This window comes from Synchiropus splendidus, chromosome 3 (assembly GCF_027744825.2).
Source record: "Synchiropus splendidus isolate RoL2022-P1 chromosome 3, RoL_Sspl_1.0, whole genome shotgun sequence".
NCBI lineage: Eukaryota > Metazoa > Chordata > Actinopteri > Syngnathiformes > Callionymidae > Synchiropus > Synchiropus splendidus.
The window spans coordinates 529460-542182 of NC_071336.1; positions in this window are offsets into that span (position 1 = coordinate 529460).

The window sequence follows — 12723 nt, forward strand, 5'->3', positions numbered from 1 at the left end:
GCCATAACTTTTCAGGAAAGCTTCCAGAACATGAAATTTTAACCTCCCACTATAGCAGAAAGGGTCTTTCTAGTAGGTGCACATCAAATCTAAGCTCTCTGAAGTGTTTTTCGAAAGTTATCAACACTTTTATGTTTGGCGTTCCGAAACCCACCTTATCTCAGGCTGAAAAGCGTTTTTGTGCATTGTGCCATAACTTTTCAGGGAAGCTTCAGAACATGAAATTTTAACCTCCCACTATAGCAGAAAGGGTCTTTCTAGTAGTTGCACATCAAATCTAAACTGTCTGAAGTGTTTTTCCAAAGTTATTAACACTTTTATGTTTGGCGTTCCGAAACCCACCTTATCTCAGGCTGAAAAGCGTTTTTGTGCATTGTGCCATAACTTTTCAGGGAAGCTTCAGAACATGAAATTTTAACCTCCCACTATAGCAGAAAGGGTCTTTCTAGTAGTTGCACATCAAATCTAAACTGTCTGAAGTGTTTTTCCAAAGTTATCAACACTTTTATGTTTGGCGTTCCGAAACCCACCTTATCTCAGGCTGAAAAGCGTTTTTACGCATTGTGCCATAACTTTTCAGGAAGCTTCAGAACATGAAATTTTAACCTCCCACTATAGCAGAAAGGGTCTTTCTAGTAGGTGCACATCAAATCTAAGCTGTCTGAAGTGTTTTTCGAAAGTTATCAACACTTTTATGTTTGGCGTTCCGAAACCCACCTTATCTCAGGCTGAAAAGCGTTTTTGTGCATTGTGCCATAACTTTTCAGGGAAGCTTCAGAACATGAAATTTTAACCTCCCACTATAGCAGAAAGGGTCTTTCTAGTAGTTGCACATCAAATCTAAGCTGTCTGAAGTGTTTTTCAAAAGTTATCAACACTTTTATGTTTGGCGTTCCGAAACCCACCTTATCTCAGGCTGAAAAGCGTTTTTGTGCATTGTGCCATAACTTTTCAGGAAAGCTTCAGAACATGAAATTTTAACCTCCCACTATAGCAGAAAGGGTCTTTCTAGTAGGTGCACATCAAATCTAAGCTCTCTGAAGTGTTTTTCGAAAGTTATCAACACTTTTATGTTTGGCGTTCCGAAACCCACCTTATCTCAGGCTGAAAAGCGTTTTTACGCATTGTGCCATAACTTTTCAGGGAAGCTTCAGAACATAAAATTTTAACCTCCCACTATAGCAGAAAGGGTCTTTCTAGTAGGTGCACATCAAATCTAAGCTGTCTGAAGTGTTTTTCGAAAGTTATCAACACTTTTATGTTTGGCGTTCCGAAACCCACCTTATCTCAGGCTGAAAAGCGTTTTTGTGCATTGTGCCATAACTTTTCAGGGAAGCTTCAGAACATGAAATTTTAACCTCCCACTATAGCAGAAAGGGTCTTTCTAGTAGTTGCACATCAAATCTAAGCTGTCTGAAGTGTTTTTCAAAAGTTATCAACACTTTTATGTTTGGCGTTCCGAAACCCACCTTATCTCAGGCTGAAAAGCGTTTTTGTGCATTGTGCCATAACTTTTCAGGAAAGCTTCAGAACATGAAATTTTAACCTCCCACTATAGCAGAAAGGGTCTTTCTAGTAGGTGCACATCAAATCTAAGCTCTCTGAAGTGTTTTTCGAAAGTTATCAACACTTTTATGTTTGGCGTTCCGAAACCCACCTTATCTCAGGCTGAAAAGCGTTTTTGTGCATTGTGCCATAACTTTTCAGGGAAGCTTCAGAACATGAAATTTTAACCTCCCACTATAGCAGAAAGGGTCTTTCTAGTAGTTGCACATCAAATCTAAACTGTCTGAAGTGTTTTTCCAAAGTTATTAACACTTTTATGTTTGGCGTTCCGAAACCCACCTTATCTCAGGCTGAAAAGCGTTTTTGTGCATTGTGCCATAACTTTTCAGGGAAGCTTCAGAACATGAAATTTTAACCTCCCACTATAGCAGAAAGGGTCTTTCTAGTAGTTGCACATCAAATCTAAACTGTCTGAAGTGTTTTTCCAAAGTTATCAACACTTTTATGTTTGGCGTTCCGAAACCCACCTTATCTCAGGCTGAAAAGCGTTTTTACGCATTGTGCCATAACTTTTCAGGGAAGCTTCAGAACATGAAATTTTAACCTCCCACTATAGCAGAAAGGGTCTTTCTAGTAGTTGCACATCAAATCTAAGCTGTCTGAAGTGTTTTTCAAAAGTTATCAACACTTTTATGTTTGGCGTTCCGAAACCCACCTTATCTCAGGCTGAAAAGCGTTTTTGTGCATTGTGCCATAACTTTTCAGGAAAGCTTCAGAACATGAAATTTTAACCTCCCACTATAGCAGAAAGGGTCTTTCTAGTAGGTGCACATCAAATCTAAGCTGTCTGAAGTGTTTTTCGAAAGTTATCAACAATTTTATGTTTGGCGTTCCGAAACCCACCTTATCTCAGGCTGAAAAGCGTTTTTGTGCATTGTGCCATAACTTTTCAGGGAAGCTTCAGAACATGAAATTTTAACCTCCCACTATAGCAGAAAGGGTCTTTCTAGTAGGTGCACATCAAATCTAAGCTGTCTGAAGTGTTTTTCGAAAGTTATCAACACTTTTATGTTTGGCGTTCCGAAACCCACCTTATCTCAGGCTGAAAAGCGTTTTTGTGCATTGTGCCATAACTTTTCAGGGAAGCTTCAGAACATGAAATTTTAACCTCCCACTATAGCAGAAAGGGTCTTTCTAGTAGTTGCACATCAAATCTAAGCTGTCTGAAGTGTTTTTCCAAAGTTATCAACACTTTTATGTTTGGCGTTCCGAAACCCACCTTATCTCAGGCTGAAAAGCGTTTTTGTGCATTGTGCCATAACTTTTCAGGGAAGCTTCAGAACATGAAATTTTAACCTCCCACTATAGCAGAAAGGGTCTTTCTAGTAGTTGCACATCAAATCTAAACTGTCTGAAGTGTTTTTCCAAAGTTATTAACACTTTTATGTTTGGCGTTCCGAAACCCACCTTATCTCAGGCTGAAAAGCGTTTTTGTGCATTGTGCCATAACTTTTCAGGGAAGCTTCAGAACATGAAATTTTAACCTCCCACTATAGCAGAAAGGGTCTTTCTAGTAGTTGCACATCAAATCTAAACTGTCTGAAGTGTTTTTCCAAAGTTATCAACACTTTTATGTTTGGCGTTCCGAAACCCACCTTATCTCAGGCTGAAAAGCGTTTTTACGCATTGTACCATAACTTTTCAGGGAAGCTTCAGAACATGAAATTTTAACCTCCCACTATAGCAGAAAGGGTCTTTCTAGTAGGTGCACATCAAATCTAAGCTGTCTGAAGTGTTTTTCGAAAGTTATCAACACTTTTATGTTTGGCGTTCCGAAACCCACCTTATCTCAGGCTGAAAAGCGTTTTTGTGCATTGTGCCATAACTTTTCAGGGAAGCTTCAGAACATGAAATTTTAACCTCCCACTATAGCAGAAAGGGTCTTTCTAGTAGTTGCACATCAAATCTAAGCTGTCTGAAGTGTTTTTCAAAAGTTATCAACACTTTTATGTTTGGCGTTCCGAAACCCACCTTATCTCAGGCTGAAAAGCGTTTTTGTGCATTGTGCCATAACTTTTCAGGAAAGCTTCAGAACATGAAATTTTAACCTCCCACTATAGCAGAAAGGGTCTTTCTAGTAGGTGCACATCAAATCTAAGCTCTCTGAAGTGTTTTTCGAAAGTTATCAACACTTTTATGTTTGGCGTTCCGAAACCCACCTTATCTCAGGCTGAAAAGCGTTTTTGTGCATTGTGCCATAACTTTTCAGGGAAGCTTCAGAACATGAAATTTTAACCTCCCACTATAGCAGAAAGGGTCTTTCTAGTAGTTGCACATCAAATCTAAACTGTCTGAAGTGTTTTTCCAAAGTTATTAACACTTTTATGTTTGGCGTTCCGAAACCCACCTTATCTCAGGCTGAAAAGCGTTTTTGTGCATTGTGCCATAACTTTTCAGGGAAGCTTCAGAACATGAAATTTTAACCTCCCACTATAGCAGAAAGGGTCTTTCTAGTAGTTCCACATCAAATCTAAACTGTCTGAAGTGTTTTTCCAAAGTTATCAACACTTTTATGTTTGGCGTTCCGAAACCCACCTTATCTCAGGCTGAAAAGCGTTTTTACGCATTGTGCCATAACTTTTCAGGGAAGCTTCAGAACATGAAATTTTAACCTCCCACTATAGCAGAAAGGGTCTTTCTAGTAGGTGCACATCAAATCTTAGCTGTCTGAAGTGTTTTTCGAAAGTTATCAACACTTTTATGTTTGGCGTTCCGAAACCCACCTTATCTCAGGCTGAAAAGCGTTTTTGTGCATTGTGCCATAACTTTTCAGGGAAGCTTCAGAACATGAAATTTTAACCTCCCACTATAGCAGAAAGGGTCTTTCTAGTAGTTGCACATCAAATCTAAACTGTCTGAAGTGTTTTTCCAAAGTTATTAACACTTTTATGTTTGGCGTTCCGAAACCCACCTTATCTCAGGCTGAAAAGCGTTTTTGTGCATTGTGCCATAACTTTTCAGGGAAGCTTCAGAACATGAAATTTTAACCTCCCACTATAGCAGAAAGGGTCTTTCTAGTAGTTGCACATCAAATCTAAACTGTCTGAAGTGTTTTTCCAAAGTTATTAACACTTTTATGTTTGGCGTTCCGAAACCCACCTTATCTCAGGCTGAAAAGCGTTTTTGTGCATTGTGCCATAACTTTTCAGGGAAGCTTCAGAACATGAAATTTTAACCTCCCACTATAGCAGAAAGGGTCTTTCTAGTAGTTGCACATCAAATCTAAACTGTCTGAAGTGTTTTTCCAAAGTTATCAACACTTTTATGTTTGGCGTTCCGAAACCCACCTTATCTCAGGCTGAAAAGCGTTTTTACGCATTGTGCCATAACTTTTCAGGGAAGCTTCAGAACATGAAATTTTAACCTCTCACTATAGCAGAAAGGGTCTTTCTAGTAGGTGCACATCAAATCTAAGCTGTCTGAAGTGTTTTTCGAAAGTTATCAACACTTTTATGTTTGGCGTTCCGAAACCCACCTTATCTCAGGCTGAAAAGCGTTTTTGTGCATTGTGCCATAACTTTTCAGGGAAGCTTCAGAACATGAAATTTTAACCTCCCACTATAGCAGAAAGGGTCTTTCTAGTAGTTGCACATCAAATCTAAGCTGTCTGAAGTGTTTTTCAAAAGTTATCAACACTTTTATGTTTGGCGTTCCGAAACCCACCTTATCTCAGGCTGAAAAGCGTTTTTGTGCATTGTGCCATAACTTTTCAGGAAAGCTTCAGAACATGAAATTTTAACCTCCCACTATAGCAGAAAGGGTCTTTCTAGTAGGTGCACATCAAATCTAAGCTGTCTGAAGTGTTTTTCGAAAGTTATCAACAATTTTATGTTTGGCGTTCCGAAACCCACCTTATCTCAGGCTGAAAAGCGTTTTTGTGCATTGTGCCATAACTTTTCAGGGAAGCTTCAGAACATGAAATTTTAACCTCCCACTATAGCAGAAAGGGTCTTTCTAGTAGTTGCACATCAAATCTAAACTGTCTGAAGTGTTTTTCCAAAGTTATTAACACTTTTATGTTTGGCGTTCCGAAACCCACCTTATCTCAGGCTGAAAAGCGTTTTTGTGCATTGTGCCATAACTTTTCAGGGAAGCTTCAGAACATGAAATTTTAACCTCCCACTATAGCAGAAAGGGTCTTTCTAGTAGTTGCACATCAAATCTAAACTGTCTGAAGTGTTTTTCCAAAGTTATTAACACTTTTATGTTTGGCGTTCCGAAACCCACCTTATCTCAGGCTGAAAAGCGTTTTTGTGCATTGTGCCATAACTTTTCAGGGAAGCTTCAGAACATGAAATTTTAACCTCCCACTATAGCAGAAAGGGTCTTTCTAGTAGTTGCACATCAAATCTAAACTGTCTGAAGTGTTTTTCCAAAGTTATCAACACTTTTATGTTTGGCGTTCCGAAACCCACCTTATCTCAGGCTGAAAAGCGTTTTTACGCATTGTGCCATAACTTTTCAGGGAAGCTTCAGAACATGAAATTTTAACCTCCCACTATAGCAGAAAGGGTCTTTCTAGTAGGTGCACATCAAATCTAAGCTGTCTGAAGTGTTTTTCGAAAGTTATCAACACTTTTATGTTTGGCGTTCCGAAACCCACCTTATCTCAGGCTGAAAAGCGTTTTTGTGCATTGTGCCATAACTTTTCAGGGAAGCTTTAGAACATGAAATTTTAACCTCCCACTATAGCAGAAAGGGTCTTTCTAGTAGTTGCACATCAAATCTAAGCTGTCTGAAGTGTTTTTCAAAAGTTATCAACACTTTTATGTTTGGCGTTCCGAAACCCACCTTATCTCAGGCTGAAAAGCGTTTTTGTGCATTGTGCCATAACTTTTCAGGAAAGCTTCAGAACATGAAATTTTAACCTCCCACTATAGCAGAAAGGGTCTTTCTAGTAGGTGCACATCAAATCTAAGCTCTCTGAAGTGTTTTTCGAAAGTTATCAACACTTTTATGTTTGGCGTTCCGAAACCCACCTTATCTCAGGCTGAAAAGCGTTTTTGTGCATTGTGCCATAACTTTTCAGGGAAGCTTCAGAACATGAAATTTTAACCTCCCACTATAGCAGAAAGGGTCTTTCTAGTAGTTGCACATCAAATCTAAACTGTCTGAAGTGTTTTTCCAAAGTTATTAACACTTTTATGTTTGGCGTTCCGAAACCCACCTTATCTCAGGCTGAAAAGCGTTTTTGTGCATTGTGCCATAACTTTTCAGGGAAGCTTCAGAACATGAAATTTTAACCTCCCACTATAGCAGAAAGGGTCTTTCTAGTAGTTGCACATCAAATCTAAACTGTCTGAAGTGTTTTTCCAAAGTTATTAACACTTTTATGTTTGGCGTTCCGAAACCCACCTTATCTCAGGCTGAAAAGCGTTTTTGTGCATTGTGCCATAACTTTTCAGGGAAGCTTCAGAACATGAAATTTTAACCTCCCACTATAGCAGAAAGGGTCTTTCTAGTAGTTGCACATCAAATCTAAACTGTCTGAAGTGTTTTTCCAAAGTTATCAACACTTTTATGTTTGGCGTTCCGAAACCCACCTTATCTCAGGCTGAAAAGCGTTTTTACGCATTGTGCCATAACTTTTCAGGGAAGCTTCAGAACATGAAATTTTAACCTCCCACTATAGCAGAAAGGGTCTTTCTAGTAGGTGCACATCAAATCTAAGCTGTCTGAAGTGTTTTTCGAAAGTTATCAACAATTTTATGTTTGGCGTTCCGAAACCCACCTTATCTCAGGCTGAAAAGCGTTTTTGTGCATTGTGCCATAACTTTTCAGGGAAGCTTCAGAACATGAAATTTTAACCTCCCACTATAGCAGAAAGGGTCTTTCTAGTAGTTGCACATCAAATCTAAGCTGTCTGAAGTGTTTTTCAAAAGTTATCAACACTTTTATGTTTGGCGTTCCGAAACCCACCTTATCTCAGGCTGAAAAGCGTTTTTGTGCATTGTGCCATAACTTTTCAGGAAAGCTTCAGAACATGAAATTTTAACCTCCCACTATAGCAGAAAGGGTCTTTCTAGTAGGTGCACATCAAATCTAAGCTCTCTGAAGTGTTTTTCGAAAGTTATCAACACTTTTATGTTTGGCGTTCCGAAACCCACCTTATCTCAGGCTGAAAAGCGTTTTTGTGCATTGTGCCATAACTTTTCAGGGAAGCTTCAGAACATGAAATTTTAACCTCCCACTATAGCAGAAAGGGTCTTTCTAGTAGTTGCACATCAAATCTAAACTGTCTGAAGTGTTTTTCCAAAGTTATTAACACTTTTATGTTTGGCGTTCCGAAACCCACCTTATCTCAGGCTGAAAAGCGTTTTTGTGCATTGTGCCATAACTTTTCAGGGAAGCTTCAGAACATGAAATTTTAACCTCCCACTATAGCAGAAAGGGTCTTTCTAGTAGTTGCACATCAAATCTAAACTGTCTGAAGTGTTTTTCCAAAGTTATCAACACTTTTATGTTTGGCGTTCCGAAACCCACCTTATCTCAGGCTGAAAAGCCTTTTTACGCATTGTGCCATAACTTTTCAGGGAAGCTTCAGAACATGAAATTTTAACCTCCCACTATAGCAGAAAGGGTCTTTCTAGTAGGTGCACATCAAATCTAAGCTGTCTGAAGTGTTTTTCGAAAGTTATCAACACTTTTATGTTTGGCGTTCCGAAACCCACCTTATCTCAGGCTGAAAAGCGTTTTTGTGCATTGTGCCATAACTTTTCAGGGAAGCTTCAGAACATGAAATTTTAACCTCTCACTATAGCAGAAAGGGTCTTTCTAGTAGTTGCACATCAAATCTAAGCTGTCTGAAGTGTTTTTCAAAAGTTATCAACACTTTTATGTTTGGCGTTCCGAAACCCACCTTATCTCAGGCTGAAAAGCGTTTTTGTGCATTGTGCCATAACTTTTCAGGAAAGCTTCAGAACATGAAATTTTAACCTCCCACTATAGCAGAAAGGGTCTTTCTAGTAGGTGCACATCAAATCTAAGCTCTCTGAAGTGTTTTTCGAAAGTTATCAACACTTTTATGTTTGGCGTTCCGAAACCCACCTTATCTCAGGCTGAAAAGCGTTTTTGTGCATTGTGCCATAACTTTTCAGGGAAGCTTCAGAACATGAAATTTTAACCTCCCACTATAGCAGAAAGGGTCTTTCTAGTAGTTGCACATCAAATCTAAACTGTCTGAAGTGTTTTTCCAAAGTTATCAACACTTTTATGTTTGGCGTTCCGAAACCCACCTTATCTCAGGCTGAAAAGCGTTTTTACGCATTGTGCCATAACTTTTCAGGGAAGCTTCAGAACATGAAATTTTAACCTCCCACTATAGCAGAAAGGGTCTTTCTAGTAGGTGCACATCAAATCTTAGCTGTCTGAAGTGTTTTTCGAAAGTTATCAACACTTTTATGTTTGGCGTTCCGAAACCCACCTTATCTCAGGCTGAAAAGCGTTTTTGTGCATTGTGCCATAACTTTTCAGGGAAGCTTCAGAACATGAAATTTTAACCTCCCACTATAGCAGAAAGGGTCTTTCTAGTAGTTGCACATCAAATCTAAACTGTCTGAAGTGTTTTTCCAAAGTTATTAACACTTTTATGTTTGGCGTTCCGAAACCCACCTTATCTCAGGCTGAAAAGCGTTTTTGTGCATTGTGCCATAACTTTTCAGGGAAGCTTCAGAACATGAAATTTTAACCTCCCACTATAGCAGAAAGGGTCTTTCTAGTAGGTGCACATCAAATCTAAGCTGTCTGAAGTGTTTTTCGAAAGTTATCAACACTTTTATGTTTGGCGTTCCGAAACCCACCTTATCTCAGGCTGAAAAGCGTTTTTGTGCATTGTGCCATAACTTTTCAGGGAAGCTTCAGAACATGAAATTTTAACCTCCCACTATAGCAGAAAGGGTCTTTCTAGTAGTTGCACATCAAATCTAAGCTGTCTGAAGTGTTTTTCAAAAGTTATCAACACTTTTATGTTTGGCGTTCCGAAACCCACCTTATCTCAGGCTGAAAAGCGTTTTTGTGCATTGTGCCATAACTTTTCAGGAAAGCTTCAGAACATGAAATTTTAACCTCCCACTATAGCAGAAAGGGTCTTTCTAGTAGGTGCACATCAAATCTAAGCTGTCTGAAGTGTTTTTCGAAAGTTATCAACAATTTTATGTTTGGCGTTCCGAAACCCACCTTATCTCAGACTGAAAAGCGTTTTTGTGCATTGTGCCATAACTTTTCAGGGAAGCTTCAGAACATGAAATTTTAACCTCCCACTATAGCAGAAAGGGTCTTTCTAGTAGTTGCACATCAAATCTAAACTGTCTGAAGTGTTTTTCCAAAGTTATTAACACTTTTATGTTTGGCGTTCCGAAACCCACCTTATCTCAGGCTGAAAAGCGTTTTTGTGCATTGTGCCATAACTTTTCAGGGAAGCTTCAGAACATGAAATTTTAACCTCCCACTATAGCAGAAAGGGTCTTTCTAGTAGTTGCACATCAAATCTAAACTGTCTGAAGTGTTTTTCCAAAGTTATTAACACTTTTATGTTTGGCGTTCCGAAACCCACCTTATCTCAGGCTGAAAAGCGTTTTTGTGCATTGTGCCATAACTTTTCAGGGAAGCTTCAGAACATGAAATTTTAACCTCCCACTATAGCAGAAAGGGTCTTTCTAGTAGTTGCACATCAAATCTAAACTGTCTGAAGTGTTTTTCCAAAGTTATCAACACTTTTATGTTTGGCGTTCCGAAACCCACCTTATCTCAGGCTGAAAAGCGTTTTTACGCATTGTGCCATAACTTTTCAGGGAAGCTTCAGAACATGAAATTTTAACCTCCCACTATAGCAGAAAGGGTCTTTCTAGTAGGTGCACATCAAATCTAAGCTGTCTGAAGTGTTTTTCGAAAGTTATCAACACTTTTATGTTTGGCGTTCCGAAACCCACCTTATCTCAGGCTGAAAAGCGTTTTTGTGCATTGTGCCATAACTTTTCAGGGAAGCTTTAGAACATGAAATTTTAACCTCCCACTATAGCAGAAAGGGTCTTTCTAGTAGTTGCACATCAAATCTAAGCTGTCTGAAGTGTTTTTCAAAAGTTATCAACACTTTTATGTTTGGCGTTCCGAAACCCACCTTATCTCAGGCTGAAAAGCGTTTTTGTGCATTGTGCCATAACTTTTCAGGGAAGCTTTAGAACATGAAATTTTAACCTCCCACTATAGCAGAAAGGGTCTTTCTAGTAGTTGCACATCAAATCTAAGCTGTCTGAAGTGTTTTTCAAAAGTTATCAACACTTTTATGTTTGGCGTTCCGAAACCCACCTTATCTCAGGCTGAAAAGCGTTTTTGTGCATTGTGCCATAACTTTTCAGGAAAGCTTCAGAACATGAAATTTTAACCTCCCACTATAGCAGAAAGGGTCTTTCTAGTAGGTGCACATCAAATCTAAGCTCTCTGAAGTGTTTTTCGAAAGTTATCAACACTTTTATGTTTGGCGTTCCGAAACCCACCTTATCTCAGGCTGAAAAGCGTTTTTGTGCATTGTGCCATAACTTTTCAGGGAAGCTTCAGAACATGAAATTTTAACCTCCCACTATAGCAGAAAGGGTCTTTCTAGTAGTTGCACATCAAATCTAAACTGTCTGAAGTGTTTTTCCAAAGTTATTAACACTTTTATGTTTGGCGTTCCGAAACCCACCTTATCTCAGGCTGAAAAGCGTTTTTGTGCATTGTGCCATAACTTTTCAGGGAAGCTTCAGAACATGAAATTTTAACCTCCCACTATAGCAGAAAGGGTCTTTCTAGTAGTTGCACATCAAATCTAAACTGTCTGAAGTGTTTTTCCAAAGTTATTAACACTTTTATGTTTGGCGTTCCGAAACCCACCTTATCTCAGGCTGAAAAGCGTTTTTGTGCATTGTGCCATAACTTTTCAGGGAAGCTTCAGAACATGAAATTTTAACCTCCCACTATAGCAGAAAGGGTCTTTCTAGTAGTTGCACATCAAATCTAAACTGTCTGAAGTGTTTTTCCAAAGTTATCAACACTTTTATGTTTGGCGTTCCGAAACCCACCTTATCTCAGGCTGAAAAGCGTTTTTACGCATTGTGCCATAACTTTTCAGGGAAGCTTCAGAACATGAAATTTTAACCTCCCACTATAGCAGAAAGGGTCTTTCTAGTAGGTGCACATCAAATCTAAGCTGTCTGAAGTGTTTTTCGAAAGTTATCAACAATTTTATGTTTGGCGTTCCGAAACCCACCTTATCTCAGGCTGAAAAGCGTTTTTGTGCATTGTGCCATAACTTTTCAGGGAAGCTTCAGAACATGAAATTTTAACCTCCCACTATAGCAGAAAGGGTCTTTCTAGTAGTTGCACATCAAATCTAAGCTGTCTGAAGTGTTTTTCAAAAGTTATCAACACTTTTATGTTTGGCGTTCCGAAACCCACCTTATCTCAGGCTGAAAAGCGTTTTTGTGCATTGTGCCATAACTTTTCAGGAAAGCTTCAGAACATGAAATTTTAACCTCCCACTATAGCAGAAAGGGTCTTTCTAGTAGGTGCACATCAAATCTAAGCTCTCTGAAGTGTTTTTCGAAAGTTATCAACACTTTTATGTTTGGCGTTCCGAAACCCACCTTATCTCAGGCTGAAAAGCGTTTTTGTGCATTGTGCCATAACTTTTCAGGGAAGCTTCAGAACATGAAATTTTAACCTCCCACTATAGCAGAAAGGGTCTTTCTAGTAGTTGCACATCAAATCTAAACTGTCTGAAGTGTTTTTCCAAAGTTATTAACACTTTTATGTTTGGCGTTCCGAAACCCACCTTATCTCAGGCTGAAAAGCGTTTTTGTGCATTGTGCCATAACTTTTCAGGGAAGCTTCAGAACATGAAATTTTAACCTCCCACTATAGCAGAAAGGGTCTTTCTAGTAGTTGCACATCAAATCTAAACTGTCTGAAGTGTTTTTCCAAAGTTATCAACACTTTTATGTTTGGCGTTCCGAAACCCACCTTATCTCAGGCTGAAAAGCGTTTTTACGCATTGTGCCATAACTTTTCAGGGAAGCTTCAGAACATGAAATTTTAACCTCCCACTATAGCAGAAAGGGTCTTTCTAGTAGGTGCACATCAAATCTAAGCTGTCTGAAGTGTTTTTCGAAAGTTATCAACACT